The sequence below is a fragment of the Schistocerca americana genome, chromosome 2 (assembly GCF_021461395.2).
Source record: "Schistocerca americana isolate TAMUIC-IGC-003095 chromosome 2, iqSchAmer2.1, whole genome shotgun sequence".
In the NCBI taxonomy this organism is placed as follows: Eukaryota; Metazoa; Arthropoda; class Insecta; order Orthoptera; family Acrididae; genus Schistocerca; species Schistocerca americana.
Window position 1 is genome coordinate 957,600,789 of NC_060120.1, and position 25,837 is coordinate 957,626,625.

Genomic DNA, 25,837 nt, shown 5'->3' on the forward strand with positions numbered 1-25,837 from the left:
GTAGTCAGGTGTTTGGGTGTCATGTGTGTCATACGTCTGTACGCGAGATTTCCACACTCCTAAACATCCCTAGGTCCACTTTTTCCGCTATCATAGTCAAGTGGAAACGTGAAGGGACACGTACAGCACAGAAGCGTACAGACCGACCTCGTCTGTTGACTCACAGAGACCGCCGGCAGTTGAAGGAGGTCATAATGTGTAATCGGCAGATATCTATCCAGACCATCACACAGGAATTCGAAACTGCATCACGATCCACTGCAAGTACTATGACAGTTAGGCAGGAGGTGGGAAAACGTGGATTTCACGATCGAGCGGCTGCTCATAAGACACACATTACGGCGGTAAATGCTAAACAACACCTCGCGTGGTGTAAGGAGCGTAAACATTTGACGATTGAATAGTGGAAAAACGTTGTGTGAAGTGACGAATCACGGTACAAAATGTGGCGACTGGATGACAGAGTGTGAGTATGGCGAATGCCCGGCGAACTTCATCTTGCAGTGAGTGTAGAGCCAACAGTGAAATTCGGAGGCGGTGGTGTTATGGTGTGGCCGTGTTTTTCATGGAGGGGGCTTGCACTATCGCAGCACTGGCCTATAATGATGTTTTAAGCACCTTCTTGCTTCCCACTGTTGAAGAGCTATTCGGGCATGGCGATTGCATCTTTCAGCACGTTCGAGCACCTGTTCACAATGCACAGCCTGTGGCGGAGTGGTTACACGATAATAACATCCCTGTATCGGCCTGGCTTGCACAGTGTCCTGACCTGAATCCTATAGAACACCTTTGGGATGTTCTGGAACGCCGACTCGGTGCCAGGCCGCACCGACCGACATCGATGCCTCTCCTCAGTGCAGCACTCCGTGAAGAATGGGCTGCCATTCCCGAAGAAACCTCCCAGCACCTGATTTAACGTATGCCTGGAAGCTGTCATCAAGGCTAAGGGTGGGCCAACACCATATTGAATTCCAGCATTACCGATGGAGGGCGCCACGAAATTGTAAGTCATTTTCAGCGAGGTGTCCGGATACTTTTGATCACATAGTGTGCATTCATATCACTAAATTTTATGAGGATTTTTCGATATATTGCTGTGATTTTTCTCTTGATGTGTTAATACATATACCTTCTGCAAAATTTAGGGAATGATTATTAAATGTTTTTGCTACCTCTGACTCACCATTTATAGCCCTTTCATTCAGTCCAATAGTTATATTATCTTGTTCTGTCGCTGGTTGTTCTGTCTCTCGTTTCACTACGTTCCGTATAGCCTTAAGCCTGTTGTAGGAATGACCGAGCGAGGTGGCGCAGTGGCTAGCACACTGGACTCGCATTCGGGAGGACGACGGTTCAATCCCGCGTCCAGCCATCCTGATTTAGGTTTTCCGTGATTTCCCTAAATCGCTCCAAGCAAATGCCGGGATGGCTCCTTTGAAAGGGCACGGCCGACTTCCTTCCCCGTCCTTCCCTAACCCGATGAGACCGATGATCTCGCTGTCTGGTCTCCTTCCCCAAACAACCCAAACCCCAACCCTGTTGTAGGAATTACTGATTTCTGACAGAATGTGCATTTTCCTTGATTTTTTTAATAACTCTTCTTAGAAATTTTGGGTAGTATTGTAGTGTTAAACTATTATAGAGTCTCTGGTTGTTCTTGTGGAAGATACATTTGCTTTTTCCTTTCTGAAGATACTTAATCCCTCTAGTGAAAGGGGATATAATTATAGAAATCTTCTGCTTATAGCCTGTGGGAATGTGTCTATATGCGTCTCCTACGAAATACAAGCTACTATGACTGATGTCAGTACCAGTGATATCTAGGCACTTACTGAAGATGAGACAATATTCACTTGATGTCTGTTGTCTGTACATACGTGAGATTAACATGAAAATGAAATAAATAATAAAGTTGCAAGGAAGCGTACTTTCGTTGGAATTAACAAATAACAGCTGAAACTATTAAGAAAATTCGGTACGTAGCCGACTTCTACAATTTATCGTAATAAATTCAGCCAGACAGAGATCGAGCTGTTAGCCGAGCAGAGGCGCGCGGGATTAGCCGAGCGGTCTCAGGCGCTGCAGTCATGGACTGTGCGGCTGGTCCCCGTGGAGGTTCGAGTCCTCCCTCGGGCATGGGTGTGTGTGTTTGTCCTTAGGATAATTTAGGGTAAGTAGTGTGTAAGCTTAGGGAAGATTTCACATACGTTTGATCATTTTTGATAGTCGAGCAGACATAGTGACACTTGGGAATGTTTCCACATCCAACATTTGCTTGACAACCAACGGAAACCTCCTAAGAACCTTGTTCGGAATCGGCGGGATGGGGGCTGAATTATCTTCAATTTAGTTCAGGTAGAAGATGCCGAAAAGCTCTGAAAGCTAAGTGTACGAGTAGGTATTTTTTTGCAAAAGCTTACCCAGTAAAGCAGATGACTAGTTTGTCACGTGTATAATACCTAAGCCGCTGCAAACAGAAAGGCGTTCCAGTGATGGCGATTTCATTGATTGAATCGCAGTTTAGCAGCTAACGGACTCTGCATCTGGGCTGGGTACTGATAAATTTGTCTGCAACGGGAAAGCCAAGTTCATTCGCCACTGGCGGAGGACGTCCGTCGGTCTTATCGGCAGGTCTAGGGACCACACAGATTAGGCTTATCTGCAGCGGTGCTGGCTGGCACTGCGGGCGACTGGCGAGAACATCACCCTTCCCACGAGCTGCCGATAACAGCCTCTCACCGCCAACAGCAGCTACTTGTTCCTATGGGGACCGTCAAGAACCTCCTCATCTGTGATACAAGGGTAGGAAAAATATTCGACGAGTCATTGGCCCACTCACGAGCCTATTGATTTGTGGCGGGTTAAATGATTCTTTATGTTGACCGGAGCGTCAGATAGTGGCAAGCAGTGGAACACAACGGATGACATAAAAAAAAGAGCTGTGCTTATGCGAGTAATGATGCAGTAAGTGGAAAGTAGCGCACTGGCAGGAACGTGCCGACAGAATATTTGAAGAGACGGAGTAACTCTTTGCACGCGGTATTGTGGAATGTTTCTCAGAGGGTGGCAAGTGACGGCTGTCTCCAGACAAATGTGTTGATTACGCTGTGGGTTCAATGGTCCAGTCTAACGGGAAACGTCAGTATCCGCCAAATACTGAGTCAACAAGCCACAGCCTTGTAAGTCTTTTGTATTTAAAAATCTTTCAGATATTATAAATAGCCTTATAAGTAGGGAGGAATCGTGTGCTGTTTCGCTGATCCACAAATACGTTGTTGGAGCTGATCAGGCTACTTGGCCGCTCACGAAAGACACTTCTTCTCTGGAACACGTGGTCAGCGGAAGCACAATATTTATTCGCGAGCACGCGCAGCCGACGCTCACAGGATCGGTTTGATTCTGATATTCCACAACACTGCCAAAGCGTTGCGTATCGAATATTGTCCCCATGAAGAAATAGTTTTAGAGTGAATGATAAATTGCCCAGTGACATTAATGTTGTGGTGTCACCGCCAGACACCACACTTGCTAGGTGGTAGCCTTTAAATTGGCCGCGGTCCGTTAGTATACGTCGGACCCGCGTGTCGCCACTATCAGTGATTGCAGACCGAGCGCCGCCACACGGCAGGTCTAGAGAGACTTCCTAGCACTCGCCCCAGTTAGTACAGCCGACTTGCTAGCGATGGTTCACTGACAAATTACGCTCTCATTTGCCGAGACGATAGTTAGCGTAGCCTTCAGCTACGTCATTTGCTACGACCTAGCAAGGCGCCATTACCAGTTACTATTGATGCTGTAAAACATGTACCGTCACGAGCGATGCTCACCAATTATGGATTAAAGTTAAGTATTCCAGCAGCTACGTACGTTATTGGCTATTATAATTACCTTGTCCTGTTCCAGACCTCACGCCAGCCTGCGTGAGCTTAAACGCGTGCCTTTCGGCTTCCTCATAGTGGCTTGGCTGTCTTGCCAAGCCACAACAAATGTGACCACCTATGAGAAGCGTGACTAACCACTTTTTGCAACGCAGCCTTCTGTGAGAAGTGCTGGAAGAGTCAATGAGGTTCTCGAAGGTACCGACAGGTATATGGAGCCATACTGCCTACAGTGCCTTTGCCAGCTGCGCTAGGTTGCTCAATTGATGATCAACAGCCCGACAGAGGTTGTCCCACAGATTCTCGGGGATACTGGTGGGCATGGAGGTACGTTAAACTCGTCCTGGCGCTCTTGGAAATTCGCATATGCGTTGTAAGCTATGCGACACGTCGCATTGTCCTGCTGGTACATGTCATCGTCCCGAGGAAACAAGACCTGCATGTAGGGGTCGACATGGTCCCACAGCACATATGCATACTTGTGTTCCTCCACTGTGCCGTCCAGGATGACGAGATTACCCAGGGACTGCCACGAAAGCATTCATCAGAGCATAACGCTCTGTCCTCCGTACTGGAAACTTCCGACGTTTGTTGCCGTGTGTTTACTTTCAGACGTTTCACACCGTACACTCCAAAGGCCACCTGTTCAAATGAGTCAAATGGCTCTAACCACTATGGGACTTAACATCTGTGGTCATCAGTGCCCTTCACTTAGAACTACTTAAACCTAACTAACGTAAGGACATCACACACATCCATACCCGAGGCAGGATTCGAACATGCGACCGTAACAGCAGCACGGTTTCTGACTGAAGCGCCTAGAGCCGCTCGTCCACGGTGGGAAGGCCACCTGTCCAATGGGCCACATTCAGTGATTCATCTGAAATGGCCACACGTCGCCACTCAGTGGACATAAAGTTGCTATACTGGCGTGCAAATTCCAGTCATCCTCGCCGATAAAGAGCAGTTAGCATGGTTGCATCAAGCAGACGCCTGCTGCGAAAACACATACGCAGCAACGTTTGCCGAGCAGTCGTGGAGGAGACACTATTGGTAACCCCTTGGCCCATCCCGGCAGTCGGTTTCTTAACATTTGCACAAATACTGACCCGTAAACATCTCCGCAGCCGTCGTCTACCCCTGTCATCTATGGTGGGTGGTGCACCACAGTTGTCCTGTTTTTGATAGCTCCATTTTTCCGTAAACGGTATACTTTAACCACGGCAGCACAAGTACAAAAATGGTTCAAATGGCTCTGAGCACTATGGGACTTAACTGCTGTGGTCATCAGTCCCCTAGAACTTAGAACTACTTAAACCTAACTAAGCTAAAGACATCACACACATCCATGCCCGAGGTAGAATTCGAACATGCGACCCTTGCGGTCGCGTGGTTCCAGACTGTAGCGCCTAGAATCGCTCGGCCATTCCGGCCGGCAGCACAAGTACAGTTTAGAAAATTAGCCGTTTCGGAAATTCTTCCACCCTTGGCCCGAAAGGCAATGATCTTGCCCTCTTGGACGTCAGATAAATCGCTCCAATTCCGGTAACGACGGCTGCAGTGTTTTCTGTGTCACACTTTGTGGTGGTGGTGGTGGTTAGTGTTTAACGTCCCGTCGACAACGAGGTCATTAGGGACGGAGCGCAAGCTCGGGTTAGGGAAGGATTGGGAAGGAAATCGGCCGTGCCCTTTCAAAGGAACCATCCCGGCATTTGCCTGAAACGATTTAGGGAAATCACGGAAAACCTAAATCTGGATGGCCGGAGACGGGATTGAACCGTCGTCCTCCCGAATGCGAGTCCAGTGTGCTAACCACTGCGCCACCTCGCTCGGTGTCACACTTTGTATACCCTCCACTGCCAGTGTTGCCACCTGCCGTCTGCGAATGTTTATTGCGAGTTAACGTCGAGCATAGGCGCTGGTCACATTACTGTCATTGCACCCTGCGATCAATTAAGATAGTAATAGTGCTACAGCGAAGTTAACTGAGGAAATATACACTCCTGGAAATGGAAAAAAGAACACATTGACACCGGTGTGTCAGACCCACCATACTTGCTCCGGACACTGCGAGAGGGCTGTACAAGCAATGATCACACGCACGGCACAGCGGACACACCAGGAACCGCGGTGTTGGCCGTCGAATGGCGCTAGCTGCGCAGCATTTGTGCACCGCCGCCGTCAGTGTCAGCCAGTTTGCCGTGGCATACGGAGCTCCATCGCAGTCTTTAACACTGGTAGCATGCCGCGACAGCGTGGACGTGAACCGTATGTGCAGTTGACGGACTTTGAGCGAGGGCGTATAGTGGGCATGCGGGAGGCCGGGTGGACGTACCGCCGAATTGCTCAACACGTGGGGCGTGAGGTCTCCACAGTACATCGATGTTGTCGCCAGTGGTCGGCGGAAGGTGCACGTGCCCGTCGAACTGGGACCGGACCGCAGCGACGCACGGATGCACGCCAAGACCGTAGGATCCTACGCAGTGCCGTAGGGGACCGCACCGCCACTTCCCAGCAAATTAGGGACACTGTTGCTCCCGGGGTATCGGCGAGGACCATTCGCAACCGTCTCCATGAAGCTGGGCTACGGTCCCGCACACCGTTAGGCCGTCTTCCGCTCACGCCCCAACATCGTGCAGCCCGCATCCAGTGGTGTCGCGACAGGCGTGAATGGAGGGACGAATGGAGACGTGTCGTCTTCAGCGATGAGAGTCGCTTCTGCCTTGGTGCCAATGATGGTCGTATGCGTGTTTGGCGCCGTGCAGGTGAGCGCCACAATCAGGACTGCATACGACCGAGGCACACAGGGCCAACACCCGGCATCATGGTGTGGGGAGCGATCTCCTACACTGGCCGTACACCACTGGTGATCGTCGAGGGGACACTGAATAGTGAACGGTACATCCAAACCGTCATCGAACCCATCGTTCTACCATTCCTAGACCGGCAAGGGAACTTGCTGTTCCAACAGGACAATGCACGTCCGCATGTATCCCGTGCCACCCAACGTGCTCTAGAAGGTGTAAGTCAACTACCCTGGCCAGCAAGATCTCCGGATCTGTCCCCCATTGAGCATGTTTGGGACTGGATGAAGCGTCGTCTCACGCGGTCTGCACGTCCAGCACGAACGCTGGTCCAACTGAGGCGCCAGGTGGAAATGGCATGGCAAGCCGTTCCACAGGACTACATCCAGCATCTCTACGATCGTCTCCATGGGAGAATAGCAGCCTGCATTGCTGCGAAAGGTGGATATACACTGTACTAGTGCCGACATTGTGCATGCTCTGTTGCCTGTGTCTATGTGCCTGTGGTTCTGTCAGTGTGATCATGTGATGTATCTGACCCCAGGAATGTGTCAATAAAGTTTCCCCTTCCTGGGACAATGAATTCACGGTGTTCTTATTTCAATTTCCAGGAGTGTAGATCGTTAGCGATAACACTAATAAAAAACAGAGCTCTCATGGCTTTGCTTTGTTCAGTACGGGTGAGAACACGTTTGCGACATGGCGTTACCAGTCCCTACTGGTGTTGTTACACGTTCTGTATGCGGTGTGATGAGCGCGTTCACTGATCGACATGGCACAGAGCTGAAGATGTAAACAACGGTCAATGGTGTCTGCGCTGCACAGAGCAGATCACGGTCCGGTGATTTCTGCAGGTCGGAGAATCTGTACAGTATGACAGACACATGCAATCTTTATGATATCACAACAGATGACTTGTCTATTAACGCGGGCAGCTCATCAGTTTCCTTTAGTTTCAGCTGAGGCGTGTGACAGGGTCAGCACTGGCGGCAGGTAATACGCGTGCAAGCGTCAGTCTAGAGTTATTCTACTGTGTACATGTGTATTTGTTGTGTCACATGGAGATGGCATTCGTAGGATAATACTCAGTAAGATGCCAGAAATTGTTTTCTGCATTCTTGCAACGGCTGTATAAGGCCGATGGGTACAAGACTGTGAGCATGACTTCTTCCTATGCCAACACTGCTGTAGTCCAACAGAAATTAATATACGCGATTTTTCCTGTTATTAATTGAAATCAACACGATCCATGACGCTGAAAGTGCTTAACCACAAAGACAATAATACTGAGGGTTGGGTTGGTTGTTTGGAGGAAGAGACCAAACAACAAGGTCATCGGTCTCATCGGATTAGGGAAGGAAGTCGGCCGTGCCCTTTCAGAGGAACCATCCCAGCATTGGCCTGGAGCGATTTAGGGAAATCACGGAAAACGTAAATCAGGATGGCCGGACACGGGTTTGAACCGTCGTCCTTCCGAATGCGAGTCCAGTGTACTAACCACTGCGCCACCTCGCTCGGTGAATAATACTGACCATCTACGCAGACAGTACAGGTTAAGACAGGATTATAACAGTCGGTTTGATAAGGATCCGAACTTCTTTGGCTTTGGTCGTCACCACTAGAAACTGGACGGTGTACTGTAAGTAAAACTGACTTCTGTTTTGCTTTGTTATTTACCTGAATGGGAGAAACTGTAGTGTAAGCACTGACAGAGGGGCGTACTTGGACAATCTTCAAGTGGTAATAAGACATAGGGATAACCCTAACCTAAATAAGTGATTGGCGAAATGTCGGAGCCCCAGGGAACCAAAATATTACAACAAAAGAAAAATAAATTCCTACATCAGACGAGATATTGTCCATTTATCTGAATACAGACCGTAAATCATCATAAAGAGATAGCTTCTTTACTACTAACTCTATTCGCAAAACATTTTGCACACAGTATCCACATACACCACTGAAAGAACCTGCAAAATTATATCACTGTATTACACACTGGTGAAAATGTAAATGCGAGTTTTTAAAGAAATGGGGATGGGGTGAACGAGGGGTGAGGAGTTTCTGGTACAATCTAACTAGTTTAATGTACTTATCTCCACAAGAAAATTGTTCTAATATTCTGCAGTTTCCGTAAAACGGATTTCGTGCAACAAGTTAAAGTGAAAGAACGTTTCCCTTTTTCTCTTTCGTCCACAGTTTGCGCTTGACAACAAACCTTACGGCTGAAGGTAAAATCGCAGCAGCGCACCCTGTCTGACAGACGATCCAGTCAGATTAATATGTTCTACGTCAACGTGCAACAACTACTCCCAGACGGCGGGTGGCAGCCCAAGTACTGACGGGTATATAAAGCGCGTTGGTGGGGGCGCGTAAAAAATGCAGTTGTCGAAATGCTGAAACGAAGCGATTTATCTCACGTCCAGAAGAGTAAGGTCATTGCCTTGCGGTCCAAGGGTAGAAGCATTTCCGAAACGGCTATGTTTGCAAATTTTTCGCGTCCCGCAATTGCTGAAGTATAGCATACATGGCAAATAGGCGCTATCCATAACAGGCGCCGAGCCAACTGTGGGCACCACAGACTATGGATGACAGCGGTGGACAACGGCTACTGAGATGTGTACGGGCGAATATACGTGTAGCTGTTGAGCAACTAACCGCCCAGATGCACCAGACGATTAGGAACAGTGTTTCCTGAAGAACCGCTGTTCATAGGCGACGAAGGCGAATTTGCACGCCAGTAGCACAAGTGGACGTCCACTGAGTGTCGGCAGATGGCCTTTTCAGATGAACCGTCTTTTAATTTCCATAGGACAGATGGCCGTTGGCATGTATGGCGTGAAACGTCTGAAAGAAATAATAATCATCGGAAGGATCCAGGTCGGTAGGAGCGTTATGGTCTGCGGAATGTTCCGTAGCATTGCCTGGGTGATCTCGTCATTCTTGAAGGCAAAGTGGAGGAACACAAATATCCTTCCGTCCTTAGGGACCATATTCCGGCTTTTGACAGGTGGTCACGTTAATGTTATTGGGCAGTGTAGCCCATGCTCAAAATTACGTGAAATTTGTCAAAGTAGCGTCCCACAGGCTCGGGAATGTGTTGAATACTGGCAAAAAATATTGACAGTATTTCGTAGACAGGTGGACGCTGGTCAGTAATGATGGCGGGAGTGATGTATAGTCATGAACAGCGGTGGAGATATGCGTCACACAACCTGCAAGTAACTTTTATACATACAGCATGATAAACTGGTTGCAGAGTAGCGCTGTCCGCTTACCGTTACTGACTGGGTGGAATGAAACATCGACCCAGAATGTGGAATGTGCAAAGGGGGTGAAATGAAACATCGACCCAGAATGTGGAATGTGCAAAGAGAAATCGGACGTCTTCACGAGGCGAGTGTGCGTGTTTGAGGGGGGGGGGGGGGGGGGACTATTGGTTGAACATGCGAACCAGCATTGGTGCACATGTGTGGTTGACAGAGTACTGTAGATTCACAAAACAAAGAGAGTGAAAAACGACAAATGACGTATCACAATCTGCATCTGGCCTTGAAGCCCCATCTGCTACGAATAGAATAATTTTCCTCTCCTCTTATTCCAGTCAAAGGAAGGAAGGAAGATTAGGTAATTCGAGGCATGCTGCCACTGGGTAGTAGTTACACAGCTGCTCAGTACTGAGGAAATTGGATAATTTATTTTTTATTTCGTCCAACTCAGTTGCACTGATCTAAAATTCAGCTGTACTGGCTACCGGTTTCGGGCTGATACTATCGTTTTCAAATCACACACCGTGCTGTTAACTGTAATTATTTACACAATGTGGTGCCAAAAGCACTAGAAAGTATACATTGGGCAACAAGTACGCTCACTGATCTTAGACTATGCCTCCGTTGCTACTAACTGACAAAACCAAACTGTCGCTCAGGAGCAACGATTTTATTTGAAAATGGGTGTGTCGCCACTACAGATGAATGTTATATCAGTGCAACTGAGACGGACGAAATAAAAAAAATCATCCAATTTCATCAAGGAAGATCAGAGTTAACATCCCATCGACCGCGCGGTCATTGGAGATGGTATTCCAGTCGATGATGGCGCGCCCTTTTCGGTGTCATACTGTCTTCATCAGACCCGCCAACCTTCTCGTCTCAGAGTAGTACTTGCACCCAGCGTCATCAATCATCTGTTGGATATATTCAAGTCTCTGTCTTCTCCTACTGTTTTTTCCCCTTACAGTTTCCACAAGTACCATGGAAGCCTTAACACACGTCTTCACACGTGTGCTCTGATCCTGTCTCTTCTTCTTGTGGATATTTCAGAAATGGATGTACAGTTTAAAACAGCCTTTATTGTGAAGATCAGTTTCAGCAAACTACGTTGCCATTATCAGATACAGCAGACTTTATGATGGCATTAATCCAGATCACCCATAGCTTGACAATGTAAAGCACATAGTGTGAATATTTACCTGGCATGTCTAAATTTCTCTATCTTTACATCTTTGTCCATTAAGAGGCTACGAGCTACATGAAGTAATATATAGTGCCGCAACAAAAATGCGCTTTCCTCAGGGACTGTCTTTAGTTGCACCAAGGTATAATACTTGTATGCCGAGGGGTTGTAGTGTTTGTGAGTCATTTTTCACGGTCATCGGCGATACGATGGCGCACAGGAAGCCTGGCTGTGCGTACTCCCTCTTGTCTCTGCAGGCAATAACTGTGCTACATTTAAAGGTGAACTGTGGTTGCAAAATTCATTCTAGGGTACTACTATGCCTCACCGACAAATACTTCTCCTTTCGCGGGAAGCTGGATGGGCGCATCCACGTACTGCTGAACATGTTGGGCACATTGTATCGATGGTGTGTCATTCTTTCAGCAGTGATCTGTGGAACATTCGCACACCTGTAGACCAGGCTCTGGACGTTTGCGTAATGCAAATGCACATCAAGATCGACGCATTGTTCTAGCAGCGGCGGACGACCGAAAAGTATCTAGGGAAGATATTCGGGTACATGGTGCTCTTGCTGTGTTACCGAGGACCACTGGAAACCGTCTCCTGGCTGTAGAACAAAGATCACGTGTGCCTCTGGCCCGGCAGCCACCGACACCGCTTCATTGAAAAAGTCGGATGGTGGGATGTCGCTCTGTCGCCTTCAGTGATTGGAGTAGGTTCTGACTGTATGCGCGTGATGGACACAAACGGCTACGCGTAGACTTGGTGAGCGACCTATTCCGGAGTGCATGAGTTCACGATACACAGGTCCCTCCCCAGAGCTCATAGTGTGAGGAGACACCAGTTAAAGCTCGCGACCACATATGGTGTTTCTGTTGGGTAAAGTAACAAGTGCCCGCTACACTGCACGGGCTGTTATCCCCGTGCTACCACTACTTCTTCGACAGGAAGGTGATGTCCTTTTTCTGCAGGACAATGAACGTCTACCTCTACCTACGACTGCTGCCACACAGTGTGCTCTTCTTGGAGTACAGTAAGTACCCAGGCTAGCAAGAGCGCCAGATCTCTCGCCAATTGGCCACGTAAGAAATGTGGTGAAGTGAGAAGTTACTCGTCTTCCAGAGCCTGCAAGAAATATTGCCAAATTGCAAGAGAGGATGTACGGTGTCTGGGAAAATTTGCTGCAAGATGTAATCTCCCATCTTCACGATTGTTAGCGTGCGAGACCACACGCCTGCGTTTCCGCCTGAGAGGCGTACGTTGCATACTGACGCGACTGTTTGGCCACCCTTAATCGTAACGTGGGTGTTTCATTTGGTCTGAATTTACCGTATACTCACTCCTACAATGATGAATTTCCTGTCGCATGAGCTGTTAATAAAAGTGACCCTGTCCTTGTGGGCGTAACATTTTCTTTTTCCTCCTGTGTACGTATTGAGCATAGTGTAATGGAATGTAGTCGAATTGAATCAGGTTATGCTGAAGGAATTAGATTAGGACATGAGACATCAAAATTAGTAGATGAGTTTTGCATTTTGGACGGGAAAATAAATGATGATGGCCGAAGTTGTGAAGATATCAACTGCAGACTTTATACAGCAGAAAAAGTATTTCTGAAAGAGAGGAATTTGTTAACATCGAGCATAAATTTTAATGTTAGTAAGTCTTTCCCGAAAACCTTTGTATGAAGCTAACCTTCTACGAATCTGAAACGTGGACAGTGAGCAGTTCAGGCAACAAGTAAATAGAAGCTTTTTAAATGTGGTGTTATAGAAGAATGTTAAAGGTTAGACAGATATATCGAGAAACTAACGGGGAGGTACCGAACCATAACAGATAAAAAAGAATTTTATGGCACATCTTGACTAAAAGAAGATCTTTGTTGATAGGATACCGCCGGAGCAGTGAAGGAATCGTCAGTTAGGCAATAGATGTGAATTGCTAGGGGAGGGGTAAAACTGTATAGGAAAAGCATGGCCTGACTACAGTAAGCAGTAGGTCGCAGTAGCTATGCAGAAATTAAGAGGTTTACACAGGCTAAACTAGCGTGGGGAGAGGAAGCAAACAAGTCTTCGGACTGAAGTCAAGAAAAACAAGAGGTGAGGGACTATTGGTAAATAACAGATACAACACAAGCAAAGGGTAAATACTTCGTCACGTGTCAGTACATCTTCGTCCTGCATTAAATCGTAAGTCTCGAAAACATTTAAGGAGAGCCGAAGGGAGGCGTATGTCGGGGTAGGAACGTTAACCCTTTGTAATCACTTGCTCTTCACGTGTAGTGGACTACATGACGGTTCACGATATCTCCTCTGATCCTCATAAGATACAGCAAAAGAGACACTACTGATCAGTAACACTACTTGCACTAGAAATGTAGACCCTCAGCTCATCAGGAAACGATCAGAGGAAGAAAAGCATCTGTGCCCAAACAAGATTTTCCTGTTTCACTTTTAGTTGCTAAAGATGCCGAGAAACATCGTTAGATATTGCTTTGCTGTTCGTAACTCAACAGGTGAAGTGCAAGCAAGTACGCCGGCCGCTGTGGCCGACCGGTTCTAGGCGCTTCAGTCCGGAACCGCGCTGCTGCTACGGTCGCAGGTTCGAATCCTGCCTCGGGCATGGATGTTTGTGTTGTCCTTAGGTTTGTTAGGTTTAAGTAGTTCTAAGTCTAGGGGACTCATGACCTCAGATGTTAAGTCCCATACTGCTTAGAGCCATTTTTTTGAAAGCAAGTACGAGTTACCGGTAACGAGATAGCATAATTTAATGGGATAAACGTAATTTCCAAGAAATTACGTCTTATCTAGCAGTGAGTGGTATTCGCTGTAGCCATCGTGTAGCAGACTGCAGTTCTTGCCGGCAGTCCCGCCTCCGCAAGGCATCTCATTTCCCATTCAAATGTCAGCCATGTAAGAAACGCAGTGCCCGTAACGTAGTAACCATGACGAGCTTCCATGAATTTCTTTTAATGGTAATATACCGTTTCTGTTCTGGAAGCTGTGAAACTGTGATGAACTGAGATGGCAGTTTCCAGTAGTCATTCTCCAAAAAATATGGTTTTTAGAAGTATACTAATCACCGACTCAAGCACATGAGTAGAGGCGCAACATTTCCCTTGTGGAGTTCATCAGAAGTAGATAATTCAGAGCAAGGTGCATGTACTGATAACCTTTCTCATATTCTAACAAAACAATATCTGAAGCAGTAGCGAACAGCAAGAAGTTATAACTTCTGGTGCAGAACTTGGAGAGGTGTTTCGACATCAGTATCCTCTGTTGACACCACGACGAATCATGAAGGCTCCATTACTAACGGAAGAATTTGTGTAACGAAACCGTACTGCAGTTTCCCCGGCGCCATACCGTTACGCGCAACTGTTGGACTACGAATTCCTATGGCGCCTTCGCGTTTGCAAATAGAGCAACGGGCAACGAAAATCAAGAAGTAGAATCACGAAAAGCACTTGATATATGTCTGTGCTTCATGTAAGTTACCTTCACACCCTAATACTGCTTTCGTAAATTAGGATGAAAATGATGTCCGTAAATTTGATTGTCAATGATTTCCATTTGTTGGCGAATCTCTCAGCAGTGATGTTTCATCCATCGTTCTTGTATTCGATTTTTTTAGGGATGACACCGCAGCATGAGATCACTAGATTCCTTTAAAGAAAGGGGAAAAAAGGCTTGTTGGAAACAGGCAGGATGCAGATTACTGCAAAGAGAAACAGAGTACGTTTTATCTTAAGCATCTGCATGGTTGTTTGAAAATTCATTTCCTAAAATAGCCAATGCGACAGATGGAAAATTTATGACACCATGGGAGCAATTCAACAAACGAACGAGGTGCGAATCCCAAGTAAGAGATACGAAGACACATTAACTTCGTAAGTACAGCGTCGTTCGATGGATATTTCTAATTCCTCACTCTTGATTTCGTGTCATTCACATAAGAAAACATAAGGTGACGTAAGGGATGCTAGCAAATTGTTCAAAACTTAGCACGGAGCCCGTATGGCTGGCAGTGTACTTTACACAGTCAGCAGAGGGAGCACACAGTGAGGCTACTACTTATCAAGGATGTTAGTCCGGTCACTGGCACATTACGGATGATGAAGTGTTATACAACGATGACATTACTTGCCACGGGGCGCAGCTGTTCCCTCATGCTAATGTCTCTCGCTAAGTCCTCACTACACAGAAACGTTGTAGCAAAACAGTTACCGACAAGGCACAGATCGCTCTGAGTTCATTAAATATATAATGGTATATATACTTGAAAAAACCTACGAAATTTTTAAGTAGAAAACAATTCTCTGGCGTTCTGCAAAATATTTTTTACTGGATCACGAAAATACTTACGGCTTCCTATGCCACCGTCAGCTGACAACTGAATGTCGCAACCACAGATGATATGACGTGCGCCTTACACAGATATTACTGACACAGAAGGTACGGAGTGTTTACAAAGTAAAGTACTACATTCATGTTACGCAGAAACAGTTGAAATAAACAAAACCATATAAACCATTCGAGTCTCGGTCCGGCACACAGTTTTAATCTGCCAGGAAGTTTCAAAACCATTGAAGTTGTATAGCTGAAATGTACAGAAGCAGAAAAAATAAACTGAGTTTGTGCATTTACAACTAAGGTATACTCTGTGACATAGGTTTCCAGTACTTTCATATACCTGCTTTAATACTCACGATGAGCATTGCATTGATGGCTTTTTCTAAAAAGATGTTTCGCAAAGGTTGTTAGTTCCCAACATACATGATGATTCGATAACATAGCTTATCTCTGCCTGACTAACCAACATATACTTTTCCATAGTGTTTGCATGAAATGTCAAAGATACCGCTGGACTGTTGCATAAGTGTTTTTCTTTTCAGCCAAATATCACAGTAGGCTGTGAACGAGGCAGAGATTCCCGATTATTGAAAATATTTGGAAGGGAATTCTAGTCCAAGATTCGCTTGATGACCAAGGGAAACCTCCCGAAAAGTTTGGTCGGAACCGGGGTTGTGTGTGTGTGCGTGTGTGCGTGCGTGTGTGTGTGTGTGTTCTTTTTTTTTTATTAGTTCTGTTATGCCACTACGTATCCTTGTATCCTTACGTAATTGTTCGGTTAAGGCGGGAGCATCATATAAACGCGTGGGACATAAAAACGTTGGCCGCGTACAGATTTCTTTTTGAAATTTCGAAAGCTTATTTTGGCATATGCGTATCAAGTAAATCTGCGTGATTAAAAGTAGATCATTTTAAGGCTATACATTACGTTTAATGTGAGATGGAGGATACACTGATCATTTTCTGAACTACGTGGTGATTTATCCACAATCTTGACCGCAAAAAGTAACATTTTTGATTACTTGTTTGGAGTAGTAACTAACCGTCTTGAAGTTCACATCGTTACAACTGCAATGTATCTAAACACTCTTTTTGTGTGATTCTTAAAGTTTTCCCGCAGTAATTTGCGTCCTATGAGTTTTCGGGATTGCCGCCGGGTGACTTCGCCACGATATTTCGGCTAACAACCACTCAGCCATATTCAGACCAGTGTTTTAAAACACCTGAAGAGGACTGAATAGTTGTCAGCCGAAATATCTTGGTAAGGTGTCAACGTATTCTGGCTGCTGTTCCGCAGCCTCTTGATTTGCTTTGATACGCGGCTTCATAAACAGCTGCTAAAGAAAACAGCTAACTAGTATGACAGTTATTGTTACGATGAATTCTGTATATAAGTTTGATAGACACCTCGAGAAGCTCGATCTTACGTGGAATAAATCCGTAGTCTTACTCTTGTTGCCATTAAAGAAGAAGAGAAGGAAGCCGGTGTCAGAGTCATTAGAGACAAAGCAAGAAGTTCAAGAACAGTGCAGGTTGTCGTTTGTGGTTTTTTAGAAGGTTCTATCCCAAGATTACCTGAAGTGACGGTGGTAGCGTCTTCTACACTGGCATCTAAATAAATATTTTGCAAACCAGTGCACAGTGTTTGGAGGAAAATGTTTCTTACCATTACTGTTGATTTTCTGTCATATTTCATTCGCATATTGAGCGACGGAATATTGGCTGTAGACTGACTCTGTATGTGGTGTAACCTCTCTGATCTTTCTATCATTATCCGTACGCAAGATGTATGATAATTGTAGTACCATAATTATAGTAGAGCTTTCCACCGCCACCGGTTCTCTAAATTTACTCAAGAAGGTTTCGCAAGAACAGCTTCAGATTTCTTCCAAAGAATCCTATTTGAGTTCGGAGCCATCTTTTTTGCACCACTGACAATGCTATACCGACCCTTTACGATCCTAGTGGTGCCTCTATAAATTCCTTCGAGGTCTGGTCTCATGCCTACTCCAAACGCCAAAGCGGTTTTCAAGAACTCGTCCCACACGTCTTGTAAGCGTTCTCCTTTGGAACCAACTTCCCCAGAAACCTTCTAACAAATCTGAGACTTATATCCGACTTACCTGTTACGGGGAACCCATCCCGTCAACACGTCGTTGCCCATGGCAGTTAACTGGCAGCGTAACGGTTTCCCCGAATCGTGGTACCGGCAGTGCATTCTCCTCTGGCCAGACGTGAAAAGTCTAGTGCCTACATTCGTTTTCAAATGTTGTGCCTCATGCGCTGGGCTTCAACGATATGGCCTCGATCAGATGTACTTTCACAGATAGAACATAAAAGGCCGAAAAATATACGGCACCTCACGTCGCTTGTAGAGTCCGTGTAGAGATAGCTGTATGTCATGAATGCAACACGTTTTAATCAATCTCCGTTATCGTGTAGAGCCGCACGGCATAAAGTAGTACTCCAATTTCAGCTTGATTCAACACTGAGAACGTTGTGAAACTAGCCAAGTTCCCTAGTTAATGTTTGACGACAATCTGTTCAACAGCAAACGGTTTCGCGTAGCTGCAAGAGAACGTAGGACAATCCCCACTTACAAAAAGGGACACACGTCGCAGAAACCTTGAGCATACACTGAGGCCAAACGTTATGTCGTTCCTGAAAGGAAAAGCATATCTCTCATCTCAAAAATGTAAAATAGCCGCAGTATTATTTTCATTCATTTTCAGACTTCTGTAAAAATAGTTGCTGTATCTGTATCGCCTTGTTACCTCAACGTATACGTGTTGAACATGGCTAGATTTAGACGCTCACTTTTGATACGGTTCATTCTGGTGCCACGTCTGTCTACGTAAGAGTCAGGACTTATATATGTTATAATTCAGAACATTTAGTAAACTTGGGTTAGCTGTACGCTACATAATACATGGTTTTAATTCAGCATACGACTCCGTTACTGTGTCTAATTTTAATTGATGTTACGTTAGACGCAACTAACGCTTCAGCTTGTTATATGAACTTTTTGATAACAGTTTCTGTACGATATGTGAAATGAGACTGTAGCTTATTTCACACTAGTGTCTATGCTTGCAGGTAAGTTCTTACTTTTATGCGTGTATATCTGTGAGCGCAACTGTAACTGTAACCAGCGTAAGCGTCTATTAGGTGCAACATACAGCGTACCTGTTACGACTGTCACATTTTTTTATCGCAGCATACGACACACAGCTTGTATAATCGTAAGAAACTAGTCGCTGTTGATGTGTCCTCAATGACCATCTTTGGTTCTACCGGTAAACAGATGTCAGATGTGCAGTCGGCTCTATGAGGTATCGTCCGATCTCAGCGTTAACGCCCATTGCTGATGTGACATGAAAGAGTGCACTGCCTAGCACAGTTTATATACAGACGATGTAATTTAAATTGCGACGTTGCAACAGGTAACTATGTATAAATGCGAATCATTTATGTTTTTGTGATATGATTTGTTCATAATGGGCTACATGACTGTCTAGTCCTACTTTTATTTTCAGTGAGAATTTCATGGTTTTATTAACCGACGGGAATGATTTTATATTCGCGTGATACGATGCTGTAGATGCTTTTATATTGAGTTGTGACATTTTATTACGTATGTGATGTTCTTCACACATACACCAATTAACAGATTTGTGACACTTTACTCTTTTAATCCTCCTTACGTGTTATTCCAATTTCGTACACAGAAACCTCATGATGGTCACTCGACCAAAACGGGTTGTTCAACTAAAGATTTTATCAGCAACCCAAGGCGGTAAGCAGGACATTTTTCAAAGATCTGCGAGCTGTCAGATAGCACTTGTGAAGACATTTTAAGCTCTCTCAGTCATTACACATTTACGAAAAACCATCGTGTGAAGTACGGCTTGCACAATTCGTACACCGCGTCTTTCAGAGAGAAGATTCTGAAGAACAGATAAATCCTTTTTTTCGGATTTCCAAAAAGGCTTGCTTCCGACACTATATTACATCGTTGACTAACAATCAAGAGATTCTGGTCCTATGTAAAGTATACCAGCGGCAAGATGCAATCAACATCTTCACTGCACGATAACAATGGTGATTTTTTGATGTGAGTTCCACTAAAGCAGAGTTACTAAACACGACTTCCCAAAATTCCTACACAAAAAAAATACGAACTAAATATTCCAGAATTCGAATTAAGCACAACTAGCTTCAGGAGTAGCTTAGAAGTAGATATCCTCGGTGTAGCAAAGCCGACTAAAACACTATATATAGCCAAGGCCTCCAGTGCAGACTGTATACGAGTCAGGTTTCTTTCAGAGTACGCTGATACAATAGCTCCATACTTAGCAATCATATACAACAGCTCGCTCGCAGAAAGATCAGTACCCAAAGTACGGAAAGCTGCACAAGTCACAACATTACCAAGAAAGGAAATAGGAGTAATCCGCTGAATTACAGCCCCATATCACTGACGTCAATTTGCAGTAGTATTTTGGAACATAAACTGTGCTCGAATATTATGAATCACCTCGAAGAAAACGATTTATTGACAAACAGCCAATAGGGATTCAGAAAATATCGTTCTTGTGAAACACAACTAGCTCTTTATTCTTACGAAGTAATGAGTGCTATCGACAGGAAACGTCAAATTGTTTCCAACTTTTTAGGCTTCCAGAAGGATTTTGACGCTGTTTCTCACAAGCGACTTCTAATGAAATTGCATGGCTATGCGGCATCGTTTCAGTTTTGTGACTCGTAATTTCTTGTCAGAAAGGTCAGAGTTCATAGCAACTGAAGGAAGTCATCCAGTAAAACAGAAGTAATATCTGGCGTTCCCTAAGGAAGTGTTGTGGGGCTTCTGCTGTTCCTGATCTACGTAAACGATTTCGGAGACAATGTGAGCAGCCCTCTTCGATTGTTTGCAGCCGTCTTGTAAAGTCATCAGGCGAATTGCAAAATGATTTAGGCATCTGCATGGAGCAAAAAGTGACAATTGACACTATATAATAAAAAAGTGTGACGTCACCCACATGAGTACTACTAACAGGAATCCGGTAAATTTCGGTTGCACGATACGTGACACAAATCTAAAGGCTGAAACTCAGTTAAATACTTGGGGATTACAATTACGAATAACTTAAACTGGAACGATCACAAAACTAATATTGTGGGTAAAGCAAACAAATGGCTGCGATTTATTGGCAGAACGCTTAGAAAATAGGTCTACTAAAGAGGCTGCTTACACTACGTTTTTCCGCCCTCTTCTATAGTATTGCTGTGCGGTGAGATAGGATTGACGAAGTACATCGAAACAGTTCAAAGAATGTCAGCTCGCTATGTATTATAGCGATATAGGACAGACATACACGAATTGGGGTGGCACTATTAAAACGAAGACATTTTTCGCTGCGGCAGGACCATCTCATGAAATTTCAATCACCAACTTTCTCCTCAGAGCGTGAAAATTTTTTTTTTGGCGCCCACCTACTTAGGGAGAAATGACTATCGTGATAAAATAAGAGTAATGAGAGAATGTAGGATTTCACAGGCGGTATCGTCTTCACTTAAAACTTCCGGACTGATAGGCCGTGGTCGATGTATAAAACTCTCCGTTAAGTGGTCGATGTATAAATGGTCGATGTATAAAACTCTCCGCTAAGAGGGTTTTATACATCGACCACGGCCTATCAGCCCGGGAGTTTTAAGTGAAGAATAATCACAGTCCACCTGGAAAGATGAAAGCGTCCGTTTTTTCCGCGCGTGGCTAGAGAGTGGAACGGTAAAGGCGTAACTTGAAGGTGGGTCTCTGAACTCTCTGCCGGCCACTTAATTGTAGCTAGCAGAGAAATAATGTATATCCTGCGTTATTCCAGAGTGGAACGGACGACAAGTAGCGTGAAATTATTTCGATGAACCCTGTGCCAGACACTTAGGCGAACTCGGGGCAGAACGGGGTAGCCGTTGCTGTTTTCTAGACCCTACAGTGTTGCAACCTGTTGTATGGGCATGTAACTATTTCTACGAATGGAAGGGAAGTGAGGGCAGCCATTCTGATTTAGTTTGAAGTGCGAGATCTAAGTGAATTGTTGTCCGTCACGTTACCGCGTTGTTCTAACGTTTGATGAATTTCAACGCCAGGTAAGCTGTTAATTGTTAATTGTATACCATAAAATGACACATTCCCTTAAAGTGCATGGCATTTGTTAGACTTTAGTTATTTAATGTGTTTAAATACGTCAGTTATTACACTCCATGAAAGTTCTTAAACTCAAAGTGCTCCTGGGGCGGAACGGGACGGTGCAGAATGGGATAGTGTCCCGTTGTGCGCCATCATATTTTGATGCAAGTAGAAAGCAAACCCAGCCTGGATGTTCATGGATGCCTGACTCTCCCAACCAGCTATGTTCGCCGAACAACTCAGCTTTCCAGTTATCGCTCGAGGCTGTCATTCCAGTCCCACTAATCTGTCAAAATACTCGGCGGACTACAAGACGAAAAGGAAAAACCGGCGTATTAACAGATTCTCTTTATAAGAAGGAACTGCAGAATGCTGTCGCACGCAAAGTAGGCCTACAGAAAGGAGGAGGGTGCACAAATATAAAAAAATGTCAGGACAGAGACGTCGGGTGCAATACAACTTAAGGCAAAAATATCAAACTGTGCACCCAAAAAAACCAAAACAGAGGACATCAAAGACCTTAAGAAAAATAAAAGGAAGAAGATGGTGGACAAGAGAGAATCAGAGAGAGAGGATGCTGAGTGTCTCCGCTGTGGGGACTTCTACTCCGTTTCTAATGAGGGCTGCGTTGCATGCCAGAGTGGGCACACAGTTCTTGTTTTGGCGCAGACAGTGAAGATGAAGAGGAAATACTGATTTGTGACTATTGTCGAAAGGGCTAGTAGTTAGTGGTTTGGTGGTTATTAAGCATTGTACATTTTTCGGAATGACATTAAAATATTTTCTTATTTTGAAGAATGACATTTTAATTATTTAAATTACACATTCCTTAGTCTGAATTGACTGTTATACAACATTTTGTCATAGTTTGATACGATATTCGTAATTCAAATTCAACGTTTATGCAATAATTTAACAAAAAATACCCTTATCCCATTCTGAATACTAACGCGAATTCTTTACAGACGAGTGGAAAAACTGGTAAGAGCCGACCTCGGGGAAGATCAGTTTGCATTCCGTAGAAATGTTGGAACACGTGAGGCAATACTGACCCTACGACTTATCTTAGAAGAAAGATTAAGGAAAGGCAAACCTACGTTTCTAGCATTTGTAGACTTAGAGAAAGCTTTTGACAATGTTAACTGGAATACTCTCTTTCAAATTCTGAAGGTGGCAGGGGTAAAATACAGGGAGCGGAAGGCTATTTACAATTTGTACAGAAACCAGATGGCAGTTATAAGAGTCGAGGGGCATGAAAGGGAAGCAGTGGTTGGGAAAGGAGTGAGACAGGGTTGTAGCCTCTCCCCGATGCTATTCAATCTGTATATTGAGCAAGCAGTAAAGGAAACAAAAGAAAAGTTCGGAGTAGGTATTAAAATCCGTGGAGAAGAAATAAAAACTTTGAGGTTCGTCGATGACATTGTAATTCTGTCAGAGACATCAAAGGACTTGGAAGAGCCGTTGAACGGAATGGACAGTGTCTTGAAAGGAGGGTATAAGATGAACACCAACAAAAGCAAAACGAGGATAATGGAATGTAGTCGAATTAAGTCGGGTGATGCTGAGGGAATTAGATTAGGAAATGAGACATTTAAAGTAGTAAAGGAGTTTTGCTATTTGGGGAGCAAAATAACTGACGATCTGATATAAGATATAAAATATAGACTGGCAATGGCAAGGAAAGCGTTTCTGAAGAAGAGAAATTTGTTAACATCGAGTATAGATTTAAGTGTCAGGAAGTGGTTTCTGAAAGTATTTGTATGGAGTGTAGCCATGTATAGAAGTGAAACGTGGACGATAAATAGTTTAGACAAGAAGAGAATAGAAGCTTTTGAAATGTGGCACAAGTTGACTAGAAGAAGGGATCGGTTGGTAGGACATGTTCTGAGGCATCAAGGGGTCAACAATTTAGTACTGGAGGGCAGCGTAAGAATCGTAGAGGGAGACCAAGAGATGAATACACTAAACAGATTCAGAAGGATGTAGATTGCAGTAGGTACTGGGAGACGAAGAAGCTCGCACAGGATAGAGTAGCATGGAGCGCTGCATCAAACCAGTCTCAGGACTGAAGACCACAACAACAACAACATCCCATTCTGCCCCGTGGGTGGGGCGGAACGGGAAATATGCAAGACTTTCTTTGAAAAATTGTAAAAAATGCAAAATGTATTGTTTTAAGTGATTTTAAAATAAGGTACATTAGGTTACACTATAAGGTGTTTTTTTATCACTTTAAGAAGTGTTTCCTTGTGTTCCCTTATTTTATAGAAATTGTTAAACATTAAGTATCCCGTTCCGCCCCGAGTTCCGCTAATTGTGAACTGCAGAACAATAATGTAAATACAGAAGAAAGCATCATTTAGAGTTATAGGATTCGTTCCATGAACGTTTGAATCGCGGATGCGTTAATCACAATGTATACAATGTAACGGACGGTGGCTCTTCAAGAAAAACCTAAGTGACGTGGAACATTTTCGTGGGAGTAACTTGACAAACCTGCAGCAGCAAGTAGCAGACTTCTCAGAGGTGTCCCTCGCGCGGCGGAGGAGCGAGCAGCTAGTGGAAGGCGTCCAGTGAGCGGCGGTCGTGCGACGCTGTTGAGTAGTGCGGCCGGACTGCCCGGCCACGCGGTCCCGCCTCCCACTATAGGCACGCCGAACACCCCCCCACCTCTCCCCCGCGCCTAGCAGACACCTAGTCCACTCCACGCACTCAGCTGATCGGTCCGGTTCGAGCCGCCGGCCGGCACCCTTCGACAGGAAGCGCGGTTCCATCCAGATTCTCCACGATATTTCCAGCCGCGCCGGAAAACACTGTGCCCCGGCGGCTCGGCACGACGTGCCCGCTACGGTCGTCGACGGCTTGCGTCACCGCGCCGCGCACAAAAAAGGCCGCCATGTCCCGCGGGGACGATACGTGTATCGCCGTATTGGCTGATCGGGGAAAAGAGGCGAAGGTCGCATCCACGCGGGGGCAACCGACGCGAACTGGATTACGGTGGAAGCGGTAATGCTGAACTAGTGTCAGCACTCGCTACGCAAGAGGCGATGGTACGCGGTCGAGAGACACAAACAACGCGCTAAGAAGCAGACGTGTCGCTGACGTCTGAAAAATTGTCTCGTGTCGTTTTGCGCCGCCCAGTGAAAGCTTAGGCCGTAGATGATACAGACAGCGCTCGGTGTCATTATACAGAGTGTTACAAAAAGGTACGGCCAAACTTTCAGGAAACATTCCTCACACACAAATAAAGAAAATATGTTATGTGGACATGTTAGAGCTCATTTTAGTTTCGTCAGGAAGCCGTTCGAAGCAATTGATCGGCGTCTTAGTGAGCACGGAACATTCCTGCCTATGACTCGGGACTGGGAAAGACCTAGAACGACGAGGACACCTACAATGGACGAGGCAATTCTTCGTACAGTTGACGATAACCCTAATGTCAGCGTCAGAGAAGTTGCTGCTGTACAAGGTAACGTTGACCACGTCACTGTATGGAGAGTGCTACAGGAGAACCAGTTGTTTCCGTACCATGTACAGCGTGTGCAGGCACTATCAGCAGCTGATTGGCCTCCATGGGTAAACTTCTGCGAATGGTTCATCCAACAGTGCGTCAATCCTCATTTCAGTGCAAATGTTCCCTTTACGGATGAGGCTTCATTCCAACGTGATCAAATTGTAAATTTTCACAATCAACATGTGTGGGCTGACAAGAATCCGCACGCAATTGTGCAATCACGTCATCAACACAGATTTTCTGTGAACGTTTGGGCAGGCATTTTTGGTGATGTCTTGATTGGGCCCCATGTTCTTCCACCTACGCTCAATGTAGCACGCTATCATGATTTCATACGGGATACTCTACCTGTGCTGCTAGAACATGTGCCTTTACAAGTACGACACAACATGTGGTTCATACACGATGGAGCTCCTGCACATTTCAGTCGAAGTGTTCGTACGCTTCTCAACAGATTCGGTGACGCTCTCAGATTCGGTGACCGATGGATTGGTAGAGGCGGACCAATTCCATGGCCTCCACGCTCTCCTGACCTCAACTTTCATTTATGGGGGCATTTGAAAGCTCTTGTCTACGCAACCCCGGTACCAAATGTAGAGACTCTTCGCTCGTATTGTGGACGGCTGTGATACAATACGCCATTC

The 25,837-nt window shown here is 45.3% G+C and overlaps 1 protein-coding gene across 1 annotated transcript in view; it reads right to left on the minus strand.

Moving 5' to 3' along the window:
• The window catches only part of LOC124595409, a 121,505-nt gene extending 97,194 nt beyond the window's left edge, over window positions 1–24,311 (minus strand). The window contains exon 1 of the mRNA XM_047134138.1: window positions 24,176–24,311. The gene's annotated coding sequence lies outside the window, so the exon portion shown is untranslated. The remainder of the gene's footprint in view (window positions 1–24,175) is intronic.
• Window positions 24,312–25,837: the final 1,526 nt, after the last annotated feature.